Source organism: Loxodonta africana, chromosome 11 (genome assembly GCF_030014295.1).
Source record: "Loxodonta africana isolate mLoxAfr1 chromosome 11, mLoxAfr1.hap2, whole genome shotgun sequence".
Taxonomy (NCBI): Eukaryota; Metazoa; Chordata; class Mammalia; order Proboscidea; family Elephantidae; genus Loxodonta; species Loxodonta africana.
In genome coordinates this window covers 1,339,681-1,360,579 of record NC_087352.1, presented here as the reverse complement: position 1 = coordinate 1,360,579, position 20,899 = coordinate 1,339,681, and the positions used below count along the sequence as shown (strand labels likewise).

At 47.2% G+C, this 20,899-nt stretch overlaps 1 long non-coding RNA gene across 4 annotated transcripts; it reads right to left on the bottom strand.

Moving 5' to 3' along the window:
* Nucleotides 1-708: 708 nt before the first annotated feature.
* Nucleotides 709-20,671, bottom strand: LOC104847153 (uncharacterized). 4 transcript variants are annotated; one of them, XR_010323297.1, is made up of 4 exons: nt 20,580-20,671; nt 14,899-17,612; nt 10,146-10,973; nt 709-8,845 (listed from the first exon to the last, which is right to left on the bottom strand). It is a non-coding gene; the product is annotated as an uncharacterized LOC104847153 (long non-coding RNA). The 4 variants fall into 4 exon arrangements; XR_010323296.1 differs by lacking the exon at nt 20,580-20,671 and adding an exon at nt 14,614-14,847 and having other exon boundaries at nt 17,506-20,573; XR_010323294.1 differs by lacking the exon at nt 20,580-20,671 and having other exon boundaries at nt 14,899-20,573.
* Nucleotides 20,672-20,899: the final 228 nt, after the last annotated feature.

Below are 20,899 nucleotides of genomic sequence, written 5' to 3'. Positions count from 1 at the left end.
GGAAAATCACATTGATTACGGGTAGGGTTGCACAGCCAATTATTTTAACTGCTGTCAGTAAGTTGTACACCTGTAAAAAGTTGAACTGACCAAAGCTGTGTGATGAGACATATTCATGACGACGACCAAGAAAAAAAAGAGTAGCTGCTGGGGCTGCTTGTGTACAACCAAACAACTCATGGGATTTGGGTCCTTGGTTTGGAGGTTTAGGTCATGGTTTCATGGAACATGCCCGCTAACTGACCTAATAACATGTTCAGTGCTTCTGTTCTACCTCCTGGTTCGTTGCATAGTGCCTGGGGTCTGAAAAGCTTGGAAGCAGCCATCCAAGGCACAATAATTGGTCCCTATTCACCTGGAGCAACACAGAAAGAAGAAGTGTCAGCAACAGGGCAAGGAGATGTCATGTGTAGCTAACTGCTCCGAGAACAACTGCCTCCTCTGCCATGAGACCAGAAGAACTGGATGGTACCTGGCTACCATTACTGCGCATTTTGATTAAAGACTCTATAAGGGAATCCTGATCAAAAGGGTGAAAACACAGAGCAGAATTTCAAATTCTCATGGACTCCAGACTTTCTGGATTCATGTAGGCTGGGTGAACCCCTGAAAACACTGCCCTGAGATAATTCTTAAACCTAAAACCAAAATATCCCCTGAAGTCTTCTTAAAACCAAACAATAGTTTAACTAGTAAAAAATGGTCTGCCTTGAGCAATATGCTCTTTTAACAACTATCTGTATGGGATCAAATTGATAACAGCAACTCAAAAGATCAGATAGGAACCTTAGGGGGCAGTGAGTTTATGTTAAAAGGAGGGTGAGAATGTTTGCAGAACTCGAAGAATGTGATCAATGTCACTGGATGTACATGTAGAAATTGTTGAATTGGTGTATGTTTGCTGTGTATATTCTCAACAACAAAATTAAAACAAAAAAAAATGCATAGGTAAACTGGCTAGTCCAGTGTGCTAGACACATATATGTTCAACAAAGCATAGCTATTGTGGAAAAAAAACAAAAAACAACCCTATGGGGCAGTTCTACTCTGTCACGTGGGGTCAGCATGAGTCAGAATCGGCTCCACGGACCTAACAACAACAACAACAACAACAAATGCTTTTAAAATAGTCATCTGTACAGAGACATTCTGAAACATTTGTGGGCAAAAGATGTGATGGCTGTGATTTACTTTAAAATACTGGAAGACAAAAAAATCAGTAAAGGAGTGGGTGGGTTGGAGGGGACGGCAATGAAACAAGACTGGCAAAATGTTGGTAACTGGTCGGGCCGAGCCATGGGCACATGAGAATCTGTTATACTTTTCTATCTTTGTCGTATGATTCAAAACATCTATTACAAAGTTTTTTTTTTTTAATTCACTAAACGAAAGCTTTTCCAGTGGGGAGGGATGGAGATTAATCTGATCAAGCACCCCTCTCAAGGTGCCCCCAAAACAAAACAAAACCTGCTGCAGTCAATTGACTCACAGCCCCCATAGGGTTTCCAAGGAGCAGCTGGTGACCTTTTGGTTAGCAACCAAGCTCTTAACCGCTGCACCACCAGGGTTCCAAAGGTGTCCAACTGCTCCTAATTGTGTCCTGGTGCCCCTTGTCCCCAGTGTCTGTTCTTGCCCTTTTACAGCGTAATACAATTCTCTGTTTACAGCCAAGCTCAAGGCTGCCCACAATAAAGACCTCATTTCCCAGCCTCATTTGCAGCCAGGAGTGGCCATGTGATTAAATTCTGGCTAGTCTGTCCTGCGGCAGCTTCCAGAAACTCTCAGACAACAAGCGTTTGTTGTTTTCAACTGCTAAACTGTGGACTATTTTGGTAGGCAGTGTCAGGTAACTAGTCAGTCATCTGTGTCCCATTCCACAGTATCCCGCTCCATTATTTCCTTAGTTTTCTTAACACTGAACAACTTTAAACATTAATCAAAGGTATCTAAAAGAGAAACTTTACCCAATGGAAAGTAGGAAACCAATATCAATTTCACGAACAGAAGTTAGCTACAGAAACAAAAGGGAATGTTATCAAATGCTGTCTAGCTACCTTTGCCTACGGAGAGCTGCGAGCCTAACGCCTGCTCTCTGTCAAAGAAGGAGAGAGATGAGTGGAAAAATTGGCCACTGAAAACCCTACGGACCACAGTTCTAGTCTCGACACCCATGGCAGTTGCCATGAGTTGGAGTCAACTTGACCACAGCTGGATGGAGTGTTGGAGAGTGGGGGACAGTACCACGTACAGGAAGCAGAGGAAGTCAACTCGGGCACGCCCACACAAAAGGAGACCCCGCAGCTATACCACAGAGTGCAGGGGCATGTTATGAACTGAAGTGCTGATGTCAGGCTCATGTGAAGAAAACAAGGTCCCCAACAGAGCGTCTTCTTTCAGTAACTGTGGTAGGCTGAATAATGGACCACCACTTGTCTCAGTGTGTCACACTGTGGTGGCTTGTGTGTTGCTGTGATGCGGGAAGCTATGCCACTGGTATTTCAAATACCAGCAGGGTCACCCATGGTGGGCAGGTTTCAGTGGAGCTTCCAGACTAAGACAGACGAAGAAGGACCTGGCAGTCTACTTCTGAAAAAACTGACCAGAGAAAACCTTACATAGAGGGTTAGCATAAATGAAGAAGACCCTGAACAAGACGGATCAACACAGTGGCTGTGGCAACAGGCTCAAGCGTAGCCACTGTGAGGATGGTGCGGGACCGGGCAGTGTTCTGTTCTGTTGTACATGGGTCACTATTAGTCCGAACTGACTCGACAGCACCTAACAACAATTATTCCTGGAACCTGTTAGTACCTTATATGAGAAAAGATGTGATTAAATTAAGATTTTGAGATAATCCTGGATTATCTGGGTGGGCCCTAAATGCAATCACAAGTATCCTTAATGTGGGAAGCAGAGGGAGATATTACCCCAGGCAGAACAGGCTAAGGCAATGTGACCGCCGAGGCCGAGGCTGGAGTGGTGTGGCCACACACAAGGAAAGCCTGCAGACAACCAGAAGCTGGAAGAGGAAAGAAACCGATTCTCCCCTAGAGCCTTCAAGGGAGTGTGGCCCTGCTAACACCTTGACTGCTGCACAGTGAAACGGAGTTAGACTTCTGGCCCGCAGAAACGTCAGAGTAAAATTCCGTTGTTTTAAGACATGGAGCCTGTTACTGCAGCTACAGGAAACGGATACAGTAATAAAGGGGGAAATAACATATATTCAGATTTGCTTGTCTTTGCGTAAAGAAACACTGGGAAGTGCACGGAAGGAGACTAGCTAAAGAGGCTGCCAGCCATGACCCAGAGAAGAGCTGTGGTACCCAAAGAGCAGAACCCCAAGGCGCAGGGCCAAGGAGCCTGGCCGCTGCAGTCCCTTCAACTCCTGTCTGGAATCCAAATGCTCTCATCAGCCCTGTTCTCTCTGGACCCACACAGGAGACCCCTTACAGCAGCACGTCCCCCCTCCCCTGTTCTCTCTGGACCCACACAGGAGACCCCTTACAGCAGCACGTCCCCCCTCCCCTGTTCTCCCTGGACCCACACAGGAGACCCCTTACAGCAGCACGTCCCCCCTCCCCTGTTCTCTCTGGACCCACACAGGAGACCCCTTACAGCAGCACTTCCCCTCCTCCCAGCCTGCCAAGACTGCCAGAGGACTCTTTGATTGGCCATAACGGGCCCTGCTAAAAGGCTATCTTTTCCAGTCCCTTCTGCAGCTGAATGGGGCCATGTCACTAAGTTCTGGCCAATGAATGCTTGAGCGCAATGTGGGACATCTGGGGTGGTACCCTAAAGTGGGTGGGGGTTCTCCCATGGAATCAGAACAGCCCAAAGGGCAAAGGAGGGAAGTGAATATCACAAAAACCTCTCGCCAATTTGGTCTCGTTCTTATTCCCTTTTGTTCCTCTGGATGAGGACCTTTATGATTGGAATGTCCCTCTTTGGGAGCCCCTGGTGGTGCAAATGGTTAACATGCTCAGCTGCTAACTGAAAGGCTGGTGGTTTGAGTCCACCCAGAGGTACCTCAGAAGAAAGACCTCGTGATCCACTTCCAAAAAAATCAGCCATTGAAAAACCCTACAGAGCGCAGTCCTACTCTGACACACATAGGGCTGCCCTGAGTCAGAATGGATTCAACTGGCTTAGTTTTGATTTATCTCTCTTTGAAAAGCTACCTTAGGTTGACAGCTAGTTTTCCCCTTTATGTAGAATATGTTAGTTTCGCTAGTCATCTTATTTAGACCACGGAGCGGCATACACTGCTAGAAGTTCTTTTTTTCTTTCTTACTAACAGAACCCAAAATATCTTGAGTGGTTAAACGCCCAACTAAAAGGTCACATTTCCCAACATCCTTTGTAGCTGGGGGTGACCAGTAAGTCACTGGGTGGGGTTTCTGGGAAGGCTTTGTAAAGGGGGCTGCCTGGGTCAGGAGGTGAGCACCTTTTGCTCTTTCCTCTTTCCCTCCGTCCTGCTTGGAACGGAGCTACGACTAGGGTGCTGGCAGCCATTTGGACGGAAGCCGCGTGCTAAGGATGGCGGAAAAGAAAGGTCGGAGGACCCTCATCCTTGATGATTGTGGAGCTGCCGCACCAGTGCTGGTCTGCCAACCCCTGTATTTGTTCCTATGAGAGAAAGATAAACCCTGTGGTAGAATGTATTATTTTTCAAAATATTCACTGCCCCTCCCACGTGAAGATTATACATCCCCACCTGACTGACACGAGGTTTACCATACACTTGCTTTGGCCAAAGGAACGTGAGTGAAAGTGACATGGGCCACTTCTGATTATAAAATTTATCAGGAGCCACTGGGTGAGTCCCTCATCTTCTTTTTACCCTCCCACAAGACAGCCATATCCCAAGTAAGGGTGGCTCCAAAGTGACAATTAAGACAGTGTACAGCAGAGCCACAAACGACTTCTAAGGGGCATGGTGTGAGAGGAAACAAACCTTTGTTGAGGTAACCCACTGAGATTTGGGCACGGTTTGTTACTGCAGCCTAACTTAACCATGCTGACTCCTATGGACCTCCTAACTTATTTAAGCCACTATTATGGATTGAATTGTCACCCCCAAATTTGTGTTCGAATCCTAACCCCTAGACCTATAGATATAATCACTTTCCATAACGCAATCTAACGTGACATAATCAACTCTTATCAGTTGAGGTGATACCAGTGCAGGGTGGATCCTAAACCTAATCTCTTTTCAGTTATATAAAAAGTGGCATAGACACAGACACATGCACACACAGGGAAGACGGATGCCATGCGAGGATTCCCAAGGCACCAAGGAATGCCCTGAGCTACCAACAAGGAAGGAATCGACACAGCTGAGACACTGACTGTGACTTTTAGCCTCCAGAAGTGTGAGCAAGTGTCTGTTCCTTAAAGCTATCCATGTGTGGTATTTATGTTACAGCAGCACTAGGAAACTGAGCCACTTTTATTTCAGGATTTTGCTGCTGGCAGCAGATTCAACTCCTAATTAATAACTACCCTCCCCCAGCCCGTTACTGGAGATGACCATCATTTGGTCCCAAAAGGACCTAAAACAGAGCTAATGAATGTTAGCTGCCGGGCAGCCACTCCCCTTAATATGTTCTACCTTGTCTCCTACCCAATCTCTCCTGACTCTCCTTTGGGAGATTCCCCTCACCCAACTCCTAGCTAAGTGGGTTCTGCAAGATTGACTCACGGATGGGCCCTGAGGTGGAAATGGGCCTGGCCTGTGTGAGGAGTGGCCTGGTGGACAGTATGGCTGGACCTCATAGACAGGGATGGGTGGGCAGCCGATGGGGCCATGGAGGGACGGCATCAGGGCCCAGAGTAGGAAGGGGCTTGTGGGTCAAGACCGAGAGTCTGGATTCCATTCTAGTCACTAGGACGCCATTGTAAATTTAAGCAGTGAAGATATGAACCAGTTTAGGTTTTACACAGTCATCCAGCTGCTGTGTACGGCTGTCATCTTTCTCCTGGAATTGTGTGTATAGCACTCAGAACGGGGCTGGGCACACAGGAAGTGCCAAGTAAGGTATTATTGTCATTGCTGTCAGGGAGGCAAAAGTGGAAGCTGGTAGAGCAGTAAGCAGCTATCACGGTGTCTCAATAAGAGATGGTGACAGCCTGGACCGTGGTGGTGACTGTAGAGATGGTCAACTGGGAATGCGCTTTTCTTCTTATTTTCTAATAGCATAGTCAGGATTTTACTATTTGCATTTATAGTTGTATTGCCAAGGTGTTGTGGATTTTGTTGTGGTGGTTGCAGGATGGGAGTATGCCTTGAAGGTAGAGTCATAGGATGGGTTAATGGACTAGATGGGGGCCACAGTGCTTAAGAAAAGAAAGGATCACTGACAACTCCCAGGTTGAGTACTCAGTTCTGTAGTGTTCAACCCTCATCTGTCAGAGCAACAACCACATCTTTCATGGTCCTCTGTGCCCAGCGGGGGCCTACTTACTCCAGGAGACGCTCAAGGAGTTGGCGAATTAATGAATGGTCTCAGAGTGACAGACAGTAAACATGCTAAAGCCGGAACCTGTGTAAGGTGGAAACCTCTCAGTGACGGAGAACGCAAATATTTTCCATTGAAACGAGTGACAGAAAAATGGTAAGGGGGTGGGGGTCTGGGGACCATGGCTTTAGAAGACATCTAGGTCAATTGGCATAACAAAGTTTCTTAAGAAAATGCTCTGTATCTCATTTTGGTGAGTGGTGTCTGGGGTTTTAAAAGCTAGTGAGCTGCCATATGAGATACATCAATTGGTCCCAACCCACCTGGAGTAAAAGAGAATGAAGAACACCAAAGACACAAGGAAAATATGAGCCCAAGAGACAGAAAGGGCCACATAAACCAGAGACTCCATCACCCTGAGACCAGAACTAGATGGTGCCCAGCTACCACCAATGATCACCCTGACAGGGAACACAACAGTCTCTGATGGAGCAGGAGAAACATAGGGTTCAAAATTCAAATTCTAGTAAAAAGACCAGACTTAACGGTCTGACTGAGACTGGAGGAGCCCTGGAAGACATGTACCCCGGGCTCTCTGTTAGTAGAGAACTGAAACCATTCTCGAAGCCAACTTCGCAGACAAAGATTAGACTGAACTATAAGATATAAAATGATACCAGTGAGGAGCATGCTTCTTAGCTCAGACATGTAAGACTATGTGGGCAGCTTCTGTCCGGAGGCGAGATGGGAAGGCAAAAAGGGCCAGGAGCTGGCTGAATGGACACGGGAAATCCAGGGTGGAAAGGAGTGTACTGTCACATTATAGGGACAGCAACTAGGGTCACATAACAATGTGTATATAAATTTTTGTATGAGAAGCTAACTTGAACTATAAACTTTACTTAAAGCATAATTAAAAAAAAAAAAAAGTGGTGAGACTGCACCCTGTCAAAAGCGGAAAACTTGCGAGACCCAGAAAAACAAGGCAGTCCTGCTGAGTTCTGGCTCTCACAGGTTTCACTGTATTTAAAAAAGCAAGTCTAGACACACTGATCCAGGCTTAAGGTCTCCCCTGTACTCCTGCCCTTTACCGGAGTCCCTGAAAGGACAGCTGGGACATGGACTGCTGAGTTTCCTGGGCAGCCCATCTGAAACGAATTCACCCAACAAGGATTTACCAACCACCCACTATGTGTCAGGCACTGTCCTAGATGCTGAGACCAAAAGGGAACGAGACAAACGAAAGTTCCTGCCTTCACGGAGCTAACGTTCTAATTGGGGGGGGGGGTGTCTGAATAACACATGAGAATCTGCACAAAGTCAGTTCTTAAGAGGCAGAGACGGAGTCCTGGTGGTACGGTGGTTAAGCACTCAGCTGCTAACAGAAAGGTCAGCTGTTCAAACCCACAAGCCACTCTGTAGGAAAAAAGATGTGGCAGTCCACTTCCTTAAAGATTACAGCCTTGGAATCCCTACAGGGCAATTCTATCCTGTCCTACAGGATTGCGATGCGTCAAAATTGACTTGACAGCAATGGGTTCTTTGGTTTGGATAATCACTTCATTTGCATAGTCTACAGTCACTTCATTTGCATAATATATTGGCCAATCACATACCAACCACAGGGCAGGCTGCAGCCCAGGACCAGAGAAAAACTATCAAACCAGAAGTTGTTCACAGCCTACCCAGGAAATGTAACAAACCCTCTGGAGTAGAGAACTAGGGCAAATATAACCCTTCTGGGCTTAGGGAGAAAAATCTCTCAAGCAATTTTTCCAAAGAACCAAGGCAAAAGGCCACATAAAGGAACTCATTTCACCATAAGGGGAGACAATAAATGAATACATCAAACGTGTTAATATGCCAGATAGTAGAAAGAGTTAAGGGGAAAAATAAAGCAAGAGATAAAAAAAAAAAAATTTTTTTTTTTTTTTTTTGATAGGGAGAATATGTGTGCAAATGGGGGAGGGTTACAATTTTGTAGCCTTCAACTAATAGGTTCTTGTCAAGCGGACTAGCGAATTGAAGTCAGCCAGACACAGGGTTAAAAAACAGAAAGGTTTATTCACAGTTCGCAATCTGGGAGGCAGGCAGGGTCTCATGACCTAAGGCTGCCAGCTCCCTGCACTAGGGCAGACTTGCTCCTTTTATAGGAAGTGACATACGTATGCATGAACAGTGAGGAGAGGGTCTTCAGTCTTGTGATGTGCCTGCAGTCCACATAACTTTTATGAATGAGTTTTTGCACACAGCTCTAAAAATATTGCGCACAGCCCTAAAAATAATGGTGACGGCTCGCTACTGCCACCCTAGAAAGGTCGTATAGGAGGTAGATTCAGAGTTAGTGTGCCTGTGCCTCCGCCTCCTGCCAGGAGAAGAGAAGAAACCTGTGGAATGAACCAATCATGGTGAGTGCTGTATGAGTTGTTAACGAAAACGTAGCAAGAGCAGACTCTTCTGAAAAACAACTATTATGGGATGGGTAATAACCCTTAATAACCCTTTCATGACTGTCTGCTTCATTCCCTCCTCTAATACGTCTCCCTTTAATGTAAAAGGGAAATAGGGGCAGAGGTCATTCTTCTCTAATTTCTTGAAGCTGAACAGGGGTGTTGGTCTTGGTCTATAGGGCCCTCACAGAATTGACTCAGTTTTATTTGGAGGGATACATCAAAAGCCTTGTTGGAACATCATTTGTAAATGGAATTTTTAAATCCTAGAAGGCACAAATCTAACAAGCAGCTTGAATATACAGGGACCAAAGAACAATAAGAGAAGTGCAACCAGGGGACCTAACAAGGGAAGAAACCAAGTGAGTGAGGGAAGTGTACTTTTTACAGCCTGCCATATAGCCTGGGCATTTGATTCCTGGTTAAAATTATGGAGCCACAAACCCTGATCATGTATCTTTTTCACATTGATCTCAACCTGGCCAGAGGAATTTACGTATGTGCAGCAAGAGGTGTTTGCTACTGCACACATTCCTCCTTGTTCTGCCAACAGGCAGTCCAGGGCAATCTGGTGGTCCAAGACCACTTTGGCCAGGGAGTCTAAGGATTTTTGTTGGGTCTCTACTGCCTGGTTTGTGGACCATGCTATGGTCTCAATGGTCTGGGTTAAATTTTTTTAAGTAGCCTCGTGATAGGTGAATACTTGCTAGGGGTGAGTGAGCATTCCTATGGCGGCTCCAATTCCTGCCAGAATCAGTGTTATAGCCCGTTTGTGTTGGGTACCGTTTCAAGGAACAAGGATCTGTAGAAGTCTGGGTTGGTGTTAAGAAGCGTAAGGTACATTCTCCCCCATGAATCACAGGATCTAGACACTCAAGGACCCACCCATCAGAACGATACTTAGGTAGGAACTGCTAGGTGGTGGGGAGTAACCGCACACCCAGGCATATCCTTGCGGGGCACAGAGAGAGTCGTTCAAAAGCATAGTGGTCAGATTATTTCGGGCCTCCCTTAGCCACCTGTTCTCAGAAAGATTTTGTCCCAACAGGCCAAAATAGCCCGGGCCGGGGGAAAAAGGGGGTGTGTAGGCCCGACAATCCCACTGGAATGAATTACAGGACTGTTTTGCCTTTTCTCCTTGGACGGAGGTGTTGAAGTCGAGCGCCCAGCTCTCCTCCTCCCAAACACTCACTAGACAAACTCCCTTGCCCTTTCATACCTTGCTCATGGAACATACCTGAACAGTGCTGTTGGCATTTTTTAAGGAGATTTCACAATCCTGGAGGCGGGAGACATTCCAATTATCCATTAAAGTTAAGTTTTCTATCTGGGCCTGGGCCCTGATGTAGGTCTTGTTTAGTGCCCCTTTAAGCCAGATGTTGAAAGACATGCCTGCTGGGTAGGTCTTGTTGAGAATTCCTGTACAGTTAAAGCCAACTGTAGGGGATTTAGCGAAAGGGAGGAGCAAGGGGTCTCTGGGGGGAAAGCTGGTACGGTTGACAGTGGGGGGTGGCACCTGTGAGTAGTTACTCACAGGGAGAATTTGGAGGTTCCCTGATGTTTCTGTGGGAGGGGAAAAACATATCCAACATAAATGAAGTGGCTGGTCTTCACTGATGGCTTTTGAAACTTGGTAAAATTAATTATTTTCCCAGCTTTCGGAGCCCTGTGCCCAAGGGGATAGTATAGAGAGACCCAGGAGGAATGTAAGAAGGGGTTTCATCTTAAGAGTTTTCTAAACATAAAAGCAATTCTTGAGAATTAAACCTTTAACACCAAAGGAAGTAAGTGTACCCAAAAACGGGCAGCTGATAAGCAAAGGCCACAGTATTAGGCAAAGAGCTACAGCAAATGCGATTCCTAAAACGTCCACTACATTCATTATTAGCAGAAAGTTTTACTTATCAGATCTGAGCCTTCAGACCAACAGCTTGAGTCCTTCCCGTGGATCTACTGTCCAGTCAGGCTCCGCGATCTTGTTGTCTGGTTCTCTGGTACCAAGGCTTGTTGGGGCAGCTGTTGGTTTTACTCGGGAAGAGCAGACCCATGGTTTTGTTCCTTCAAGCTTCAGAGAAAAATTTATGGTTAGTAACACCAAATAGGGTCCCTCCCATGTCAACTGGAGGTCTCAATCCTCCTTCCAATGTTTTAACAAGACCCAGTCAACCTAGCAGGAAGAGGTCTAAGGGCCCATCAGGTGGGTCCAAAAGCCTCCAAGCCACATAGTCTTTTATTTCAGTGAATGAGGCTTGAATTTATGAGACAAAAGTCCTAATCTGACCTTTAGGATCTACTTCACTGTTAGGAAACTGAGCACAATCTATTCGGAAGGGTCTCCCATACATCCTTTCATAGGGGCTTAAACTAAGCCTGCTTCTGGAGGCTGGAAACCCTGGTGGCGGCTGCTAACCAAAAGGTCGGCAGTTTCAATCCGCCAGGTGCTGCTCCCTGGAAACGCTACAGGGCAGTTCTACTCTGTCCTATAGGGTCACTATGAGTCAGAATTGACTCGACGGCGGTGGGTTTGGTTTTGGTTTGGTCTGGGGGCTATCCAAATCCTCAAGAGAGCCAGTGGTAGGGCCTTTATTCATTTTAGTCCAGTTTCTTGACATATTTTTGCTATAGTTCTTCAGATTATGATTCATTTTTTCTACCTTTTCAGAAGACTGTGATCTCCAGGCAGCACATAGTCTCCAAGTAACGTTGAGTGCTTTTGATACCTGTTGAATTACTTCAGAGACAACAGCTGGCCCATTGTCTGATGAAGAACGATAAGCATGCTGAACCCTAGAACAATTTGTTCTAACAGAACCTTTGATACTTCAAAAGCTTTTTCCATCCAAGTTGGAAATGCCTCTACCTAACTGGAAAAAGTGTCTATAAATACTAGGGAGTACCTAGTTTCCAGGTACCTTAGGCATAGTTGTAAAATCTACTTGCCAATCTTCAGCTGGACCCTCTCCTGTAAACTGGACACCAGGGGATGGAACAGGCCATTTTTAGGGTTATTTTGGATGCGAGTGTGGCATTGTCTTTGAATTCTTTTTATGATCCGAAGGAGCTTTTTCCCTGCAAAGTGCCTCTTAATCCATCTGGCGGTGGCCTCCTGTCCCCAACGGGTGGCTTTGTGTAAGGCCCTCAAAATGTGCCATGCTGTGAGTCGTGTTAAGTCGGTAATTCCCGTAGGGTCTTTTATACCACTCATGTGACTGACTGGTTGGGGTCTAGTGAAAATCCCCATTCCTGTATTAACTCATAATCCTGCTCTGTGTATGTTGAATTAAAGTATTCCTGAGGACACAGAATGATCAGGCCCTCTACTGACGGGGGTTCTTCAGTCTGGGACGTCCTTCTAGCTGCTTGTTTTGCTGAGAAGTCAGCCAGAGCATTACCCCTCACCTCAGGAGTGTTTTCCTTTTGGTGTCCCTTACAGTGAACTACTGCTACCTGTTGAGGCATCTGAATGGCTTTCATCAGTGCCAAAATCTGTTCCTCATGTTTTATCTCTTTATTTGCTAACGTTAAAAGTCCTCTTTCTTTTCGTATTGCAACATGTGCGTGGATTATCCTAAAGGCATAACAGGAATTGGTCTAGATTGTCAGGGTCTTACCTTCTACCAAGGTTAGGGCTTGGGTTAAAGCAACAAGTTCAGACTTTTGGGCGGAAGTCCCTACAGGCAGTGGTTTGGCTTTGACAACCTGTGGGGATTCGACGAAAACAAGAACATATCCAGCCTTCCTCTTTCCTTCTTCTACGAAGCTATTCCCATCAACATACCATTAAAGACCTTCCTCGCAAGAGTGTCTCAAAGGTCTGGTCTGCTGGAGCACGTTTCTTCTATCGTCTGCAAACAGTCACGTATTAGAGGAGGATTTTCAGGGATTGGCAATGCTGTGGCTGGGTTTAACTGGGTTCCAGTGACCAGAATTACAGCTGGGTTGTCTAGTAGGATGGCTTGGTATTTACCCTATCGCCTGTGGTCAGCCATAGCCCTCCTTTTTGTTCCAGAAGGCCAATCATGGTTTGAGAGCTATGCACGGTCAGAGGCTGGCCTAGAGATAGTTTTTCAGCCTCTAGAATTAATTCACAGGCAGCTGTTACTGCCCCCTTAGGCAGGAAGGCCATCTCTGTGTGGGCAAATCCAATTGCTTGGAGAAGTATCCTACGGGTCTCTGGTGAGGCCCCAGGCCCTGGGTAAGGACACCCAGGGCCACCCCTTTGCGTTCATGGGTGTAAAGATACAAAGGCTTTTCCAAGTCAGGGAGTCCTTTAATAACGCAGCCTTTATTTCCTCAAAGGCCTGTTGACACCTAGGAGACCAAATGAATGGATCTTCATCCCGCTCTTATGTAGCTTTGTAAAGGGGTGTTGTTATCAGTCCAAAGTTTCAGATCCATATCCTACAAAACCCAGCCATGCCCAAAAACTCTCTGAGCTCCTGTCTGTTTGATGGTTCTTGAGTGGCATAAATGGCCTCCTTGCATGTGGGTGACAGGGTTCGAGTTCCTTGTGATATGAGGAATCCCAAATATTGGACCTATAGCCGGGTATCTGGGTTTCTTCCTTCAACACTTTATATCCCAGCTTAATGGTATTGTGGTCGGAAGCCTTATGTCCTTTACTGGCAATGAGAAGAACGTCAGCATACTGGAGCAGGATGCCCTGCTCTAATTTGAGGCCCTGGTGATCCCGACTGAGCGCTTCCCCAAAGATGGCTGGGCTGTTTTTAAATCCCTGGGGAATTACAGTCCGAGTTAATTGGGACTTGTGTCTCATGATGTAGTCTTCCCACTCAAAGGCGAACAGTGCCTGGGATTCTTGGGCAATGAGGATGTGGAAAAATGCATCCTTTAAGTCAAGCATGGGGAAGTAGTTACAGTCTCCAGGTATTACAGCTAGCAAGGTATAGGGGTTTGGGACAACTGGATGGATATCACTTGTGATTTCGTTGATAGCTCTCAGGTCCTGTACCATCCTGTATTCCCTGTCGGGTTTCTCTTCCGGCAGGATGGGTGTGTTGTATTTCGCCTGGCATGGTTGAAGCAGTCCTATTTTCAAGAATCGGGTTACCAGTTTCTGAAGTCCCTCTTGAACCTCTCTTCTCATGGGATACTGCTTTAGATTGGGAGTTCTAACCCCTTCCTTTAATTTGATTACCACCAGGACTGCAGATACTGCTCTCCTAGGCTCTACACTAGCCCAAACAATGGGGTCTACTGCTTGCTGGACGTGCTCTGGTATGTGGGAGGGGTCTTCTATCCCCTGAGGCAGGAAAACTGCTCGTAACTGCCAGCCCTCCTCAGCTGCAGTCTGGATTTGGATAACTGGGTTTTTAGTCCCATGAAAGGAGATACTGGCCCCTAATTTGGAGAGCAAATCTTGTCCTAATAAGGGGGTTGTGCATTCTGGTAGGTACAGGAATTAATGAGTGAGACTGGAGCTCCCGGTCGTACATATAGCCGGCTTTAAAAAGTTCTCATAATTTACTTTTCCTGACACACCGACAACTGGAGTCCTTTTGGTGCTCAAGGGTAAGGTAAGGGGATCACTTAAAACCGAGTGGGTAACCCCTATGTCTAAAAGGAATTGTATTGGCCTTCCCTCTATTACCGAGGGCTCTTCAGGGGGATATGGTGACAGTCTCTCCCATTTTGAGCCAGTCTTTGGGAAGTCCCCGGCCCCATCATGGTTGGGGATCACTCACCATGTTTTGCCGGCTAGCCGTGTTCGGGGCATTCATTTTTCCAGTGTCCCTCTTTATGACAGCAGGCACACTGGTCCCTTTTCAGGGGGCCAAAGTTCTGCTGGTGGGTTTTTTTCCATTCTCTTGATTCCAATTGATGTGGTGAGGGGAAAAGTTTGCCAGTCAAGACTGCAGCCAGCACGGTAACGTATTGTCTTGCTCGGTGAAGTCTCCCACTGCTCTTGTTCCTGGTCCCTATTGTTAAAATTTTTAAAGCTATTTCAACTAATTGAGAGATAAGCATACCTGGTCCTCCATCCAATTTCTGGAGTTTTTTGTGGAGATCTATAGAGCTTTGTCCTCTGAAGATGATATTAACCATTCGTTGATTCTCAGTAGTTTCAGGATCCATGCCAGTGTATCTCTGGAAGGCCTGGAAAATTCTGTCGAGAAACTCAAAGGAGTTTTCTTTAGGTTCCTGAATTACTTCATAAATTTTTGAGAGGTTTTTCTGTTTCTGTACCCTCGTTTTAAGGCCTTCTAGTAAGCACTTTCTATAATTTTTTTTTTAGTAAGCACTGTCTATCATACCTCAGACTACTCATGCCCTCCTTTGAACCGTAATCCCACTCTGGGTCAACTCCAGGGACTGTGTTATCGGCTGGCAGTATGTCAGGATTTTGGGGGTCTTCATTGTGTTCATTCTCAGCAAACCATCTAGCCTTTTCCAAAATTATTCTCCTCTCTTCCGAAGAGAGAAGAACTGCCAACCAGGGGCTGGCAGTCTGCCGAGGTGGGCTGATGGGCACTAACGGTGACGAAAACACATTGTGCATCTTTTGAGGATCCTGATGGTATTTTGGGAAATTATTTTTCCACTTAAACAAATCTGAAGTGGTGAAGGGGACCTAATTCTTCCACCCGCTCCTGTTCTGGCCAGTGCCTCTCTCTCTTTTTTTTTAAGAGAAGGAATTTAATATGGGCAACTAGTTAAAACAAAATGAAACAAAACAAAAAACAAGCCCATTTCCGCTGAGTTGATTCTGACTCACAGACCCTATAGCACAGAATAGAACTGCCCCATAGGGCTTCTAAGGCTGTCATCTTTATGAAAACAGACTACCACATCTTTCTTCCCTGGAGCAGCTGGTGGGTTCAAGCTACCAACCTTTTGGTGAGCACCCAAGCACTTTAACCACTGTGCAACCAGGGCTCCTCAGGCAACTAGTCAGAGAGGGGTTAACCAGCTGCCGTAGAGTTGATTCCAACTCTTTTTGTTTGTTTTTTAATTTTTATTGTACTTTAAGTGAAAGTTTACAAATCAAGTCAGTCTCTCACACAAAAACTCATATACACCTTGCTACATGCTCCCAATTGCTCTCCCCGCAATGAGACAGCCCACTCCCTTCCCCCACTCTCTCTTTCCGTGTCCATTTCGCCAGCTTCTAACCCCCTCTGCCCTCTCACCTCCCCTCCAGGGAGGAGATGCCAACACAGTCTCAAGTGTCTACCTGATCCAAGAAGCTCCCGGTGCCTCTCTTAAAGGGAACTGGCCCACTTCTGGATCACCCTCCTTGTCAGTACTCCGGCTAGTTGAGGAAATGGACTGTCCCTGGTCAAATGTAGCACCATTGTGGGTGTGAGGTTGGAGACAATTCCTGTTTCTGGGGTCCCAGGATCGGGGGAGGCCACCCCTGAGGCCCCGGGGCCAGGGTTGGCGGGAACCACTTGGGGAATCTGAGGGTAAACAGGATTATATGGGGGTGGAAGCCCCAGCACGACATCAGACTCTTCTGCCTCGAGAACTTGTTTGACTTCTGATTAACCTGAGCCTTTAATTTCCACTGCTGTAGTAATCCCTGCTTATGACAGAGTCATGAACATTTGAACACAGGGTGCCTCATCCCACTTATGGGTCTTCTTACAAAACCAACCTAACTGCAAAATGCTGTTATAACGCAAACTTCCCTCGGCTGCCCACTTCTCCTGGTCTTCTAAGTTATACTGAGGCCTAGACAGAGGAACCTCAAAAGCTTCCTTCTAGTGTCACCAGTTCTTAAAAAATACCAATGAGTCAAGGTCCACTCTAAGGGGGATGATTTAGGGACAGACTGACCAGTGCCCGTCTTGTTTATGGATCTTATCCCTTCTAATTAGTCAGCCAAGAGAAGGATGTGTTTGAGAGGCCCTGGCTATACAGAGGCGCAAAACTCAGTTACCCTGATAATCTCAGGTGGCGAAATTCAAGTACCACACCTTCCAGAGCCAATATTTGCAAGGAGTGTATCTTGCTCCAACTAAGTTGATATCTTAGGTGAGACTCAGTATCTAAAATTAGAATGTTTCAGTACACTCCTCAGAAGAAAGAGAAAACCATCCTGCACCCAGAGGGTCCTGGATTTGAGCCAGTTGAGTCTCCCTAGCTAGCACACCAGACAAACGGCGGTGGCGGGGGCGGCGGGGGAGGGGGATGCAGGACACAAAACAATATTCCTCATCCAGATCCCGACCAAAAACATGCAGGGGTCGAGACAAAAGACCCAATGGAGGCCTGAGCTCTCATGTGGTGAGGACTCAGCCCCAGGACAAAACGACAGTCTCCCCAAGTGTCCTCCGGGTGTGGGGGTCAAGGGCTGTGCCCTCATGCAGGTGGGGACTCAGCCCCAGGACACAGGGAGAACACCACAAGGCCTAATAACACCCGTTACTGAGGACACAATCCACCACTTAGTAGCTACTCCAAAATGAAACTTAAAAATAGGTATCTGTTTCACAGTGCTGTCGGAATGTTTCTGTTCTCCAACAGGGGACTCATGGGTTGTCCAGTCCGGGGTTGGTGCCGCCCAGAAAGTCCTCCCCGCCCAGTGAAGGGTGGAGGGTGCCCTTCGGAGGAGGTTTCAGGACCTAACTTACGCTGAGCTGGAGTCTCCACTGAGTCCCATCTGGGGTGCCATATGAAGCTGTCAACTAATAGATTCTTGTCAAGCAGACCAGCGAACTGAAGTCAGCCAGGCACAGGGCTGGAAGAACAGAAGGGTTTATTCACAGTTTGCGAACTGGGAGGCAGGCATGGTCTCGTGACCCAAGGCTGCCAGCTCCCTGAACCAGGACAGATCTGCTCCTTTTATAGGGAGTGACATACATATGCATGAACAGTGAGAGGAGGACCTTCAGTCTTGTGATGCGCACAATCCGCATAACTTTAGTGAATGGGTTTTTGTATGCAGCTCTAAAAATACTGCACACAGCCCTAAAAAAAAAATGGCGACGGCTCACTACTGCCACCCCCGGGAAGGTGATACAGGAGGTAGATTGGGAGTTAGTGTGCCTACACCTCTGCCTCCTGCTAGCAGAAGAGAAGAAACCTGGGGAATCAACCAATCATGGTGAAGTGCTGTAAAAGTTGTAAGAAAAATGCAGCGAAAGTAGACTTTTCTGAAAAACAACTATTATGAGATGGTTAATAACCCTTAATAACCCTTTCATGACTGCCCACTTCAATTTCACATAGAGTGGTTGTCAATGGTCACAGAAGGCCTCGCTGAGGTGATAGAAAAGTAAGAACTTTTCATGCAGAGGGAACAGCATACGCAAATGCCCTGGGGCAGTGACGTGCCTGCCATTCTAGGGAATGGTTGGGGCACAGTGAGGGGCAGAAGAGGGGAGAAGATGAGGTCACACCGGTATTGGGGAACCTGCTCCTGCAGGGCTTTGTGGGCCTGCTTTCTGCCTGTTCCAGCCTTATCTTTTTGTCTTTTATGGAGTGAGGTGGGAGCTGTGGAAGGGTTCTGAGATAAGGAGGGTCCTCACCTGACTCAGGTGTTAACACAGGTCCCCTGGCTGCCTGTGGGGAACAGGCTGTGGAAAGCAGGGAGACCAGTGAGGAGGCTACTAAAATAGCCCAGTTACGAGGTGCTAATGACCAAAACCAAGGTTGGGGCAGAGGAGGGGGTTAGAAATGGTCAAATTTTGGGTTGATTTTAAAGGTAGAGCCAACACGATTTCCTTATGGACTGAATGAGAAAAATGTGCCCTAGCCCAAACAGCCTTAGACCACAAATATAAACCCACAGTCCCACAAAGTCAGCTTTATTTACCACGGCGATGAGGGAGACTGCACACAAGACTGCACACCAAACAAAGGAAACGAGAGAGTCATTGGCTTTGAGAGCAGGGTGACGCATAAATGAAGCGGTATCTGAACAGACTTGGAGTAAAGCAGGATTGTGTGTGAAGGGACCAACGTCAGGTCTGGATTGAGAAGGGGGCCCAGGGCCCTGTCTCCCTGGGGGCAGTAAAGGCAGATGTGGACTACTGTGTCCAGAAACCCCCTATCTGAAGCTCTGAACCTAGACTGTAAATAGAGACTGCTTCTCTTTGTCTAAGTGACTTAGACCCTCCAGGTAAAAGTGAGATGTTTTATTTTTACGGATATAATTTCAAACAGCAAAGTTTGTAATAGTCCATGATTTTAGAGAACAAAATTTCTCAGCGAGTAATACAGCAGTGGAGCCCTGGTGGTGCAGTGGTTAAGACCTCAGCTGCTAACCAAAAGGTTGGCAGTTTGAATTCACCAGCCGCTCCTTGGAGACCCTATGGGGCAGTTCTACTTTGTCCTACAGGGTCGCTATGAGTTGGAATGGACTTGATGACAACAGCTTTAGTTTCTGGTTTTGGAATAAAGCAGTAGTCACTCAGAGAAAGGGAGCTGTGTCATTTACAGAGGCAGCATGTCCCTGGAAGAAATATTTTTTCCTATTAATTTCGTCACTGGCTTTTTCCGTGTCTGTTATTCCAACCCAATAAATGGGAGGGCAATTTTTTTTTTTTAATAGCCCATGCTAATTTTTCATCCTTAAGTGTTTCAAGTCCTCTTGACATTCAGCAAGCAAGGTTGTGGCATCTGCTTATCGCAAGTTGTTAGGAAGTCTTTCTCCAATCCTGATGCCCCATTCTTCTTGGACCCACGATCAACACCCATGGAAGCAGCAGTCAAGAAATCAAATGACGCACTGCATTGGGCAAATCTGCTGCAAAAGACCTCTTTAAAGTGTTAAAAAGCAAAGATGTCACCTTGAAGACTAAGGTGTGCCTGATCCATGCCATGGTGTTTTCAATCGCCTCACACACATGCGAAAGTTGGACAATGAATAAGGAAGACCAAGGAAGAACTGACACCTCTGGATCACGGTGCTGGTGAAGAATATTGCATATACCACGAATCGCCAAAAGAACGAACAAATCTGCCTTGGAAGAAATACAGCCAGAATGCTTCTTAGATGCAAGGATGGCTAGACTACCTCTCACATACTTTGGACATGTTATCAGGAGGGATCAGTCCCTGGAGAACGACAACCTGCTTGGTAAATTAGAGGGCCATCGAAAAACTAGAAGACCCTCAATGAGATGGACTGACATAGTGAGTGCAACAGCGGGCTCAAACCTAATGATTGTGAGGATGGCTCAGGACTGGGCAGTGTTTCATTCTGTTGTACATCGGGTCCCTATGAGTCGAAACCCACTCGAGGGCACCTAACAACAACACACTAACTTTTATTTTCTCAAACGTGAGAAAAGACAAACGTTAAGATGACTCTAGTCTGCGTGGCTGAAAGGATGGAATAAGCTATTAACTGCGATAGGGAAAGCTATGGAAGGGTTTTGGGGAGACAAGGTCAGGAGCTCAGTTTTAAGTGTGAGACACTTCGAACTCATCGCGATGGCGAGTGGACAGTTCCATAGAAGAGCCTGGACGAACCTCTCATTTCCCTACATGCCTTACCGCCCTTTGCCTTCGCTCGCTCCATTCACTACCTAGTTTATCGTCTACTCCTGCTTATCCCGCATCTGCACCTCGGCACGTGCGGTCCTCGCCGCCGGGAACAGCGTCTCTCCACCTTGCTAAGCCCTACTCCCGGATGACACTCTCGAGGGGGACCCGGTGGCCCGCCTCGTCCCCGCAAGGCCCGCCCCGCGCTGGCGCTCACCCGCGGAAGCTCGCATGGCTCGCGGCCCCGGAGCAGTTCGGAGCCCGGCAGCACCGGGGCGGGGCGATGCAGCGCCGCGGCGTTTAGCCGGCTCGGCAGCCCGGAACCCGCCCGCCCGCGCGCCTCTCGCCTGCCTCACGTGACGGCCCGCGCGTCCTGTCAGCGCAGGAGCAGGGAAGGCGACGCCTGCGTGCTACGCGCCCCGACGCGTCGCCACGGCTACGCCCTCGTCGCGTCGCGAACGGGGAAAACCACGCACGTCTCCGTAAAGCCGGCTTCCGGTGTCGTCACGGCGTTTCTGAGCTTGCGCCAACCGAGTG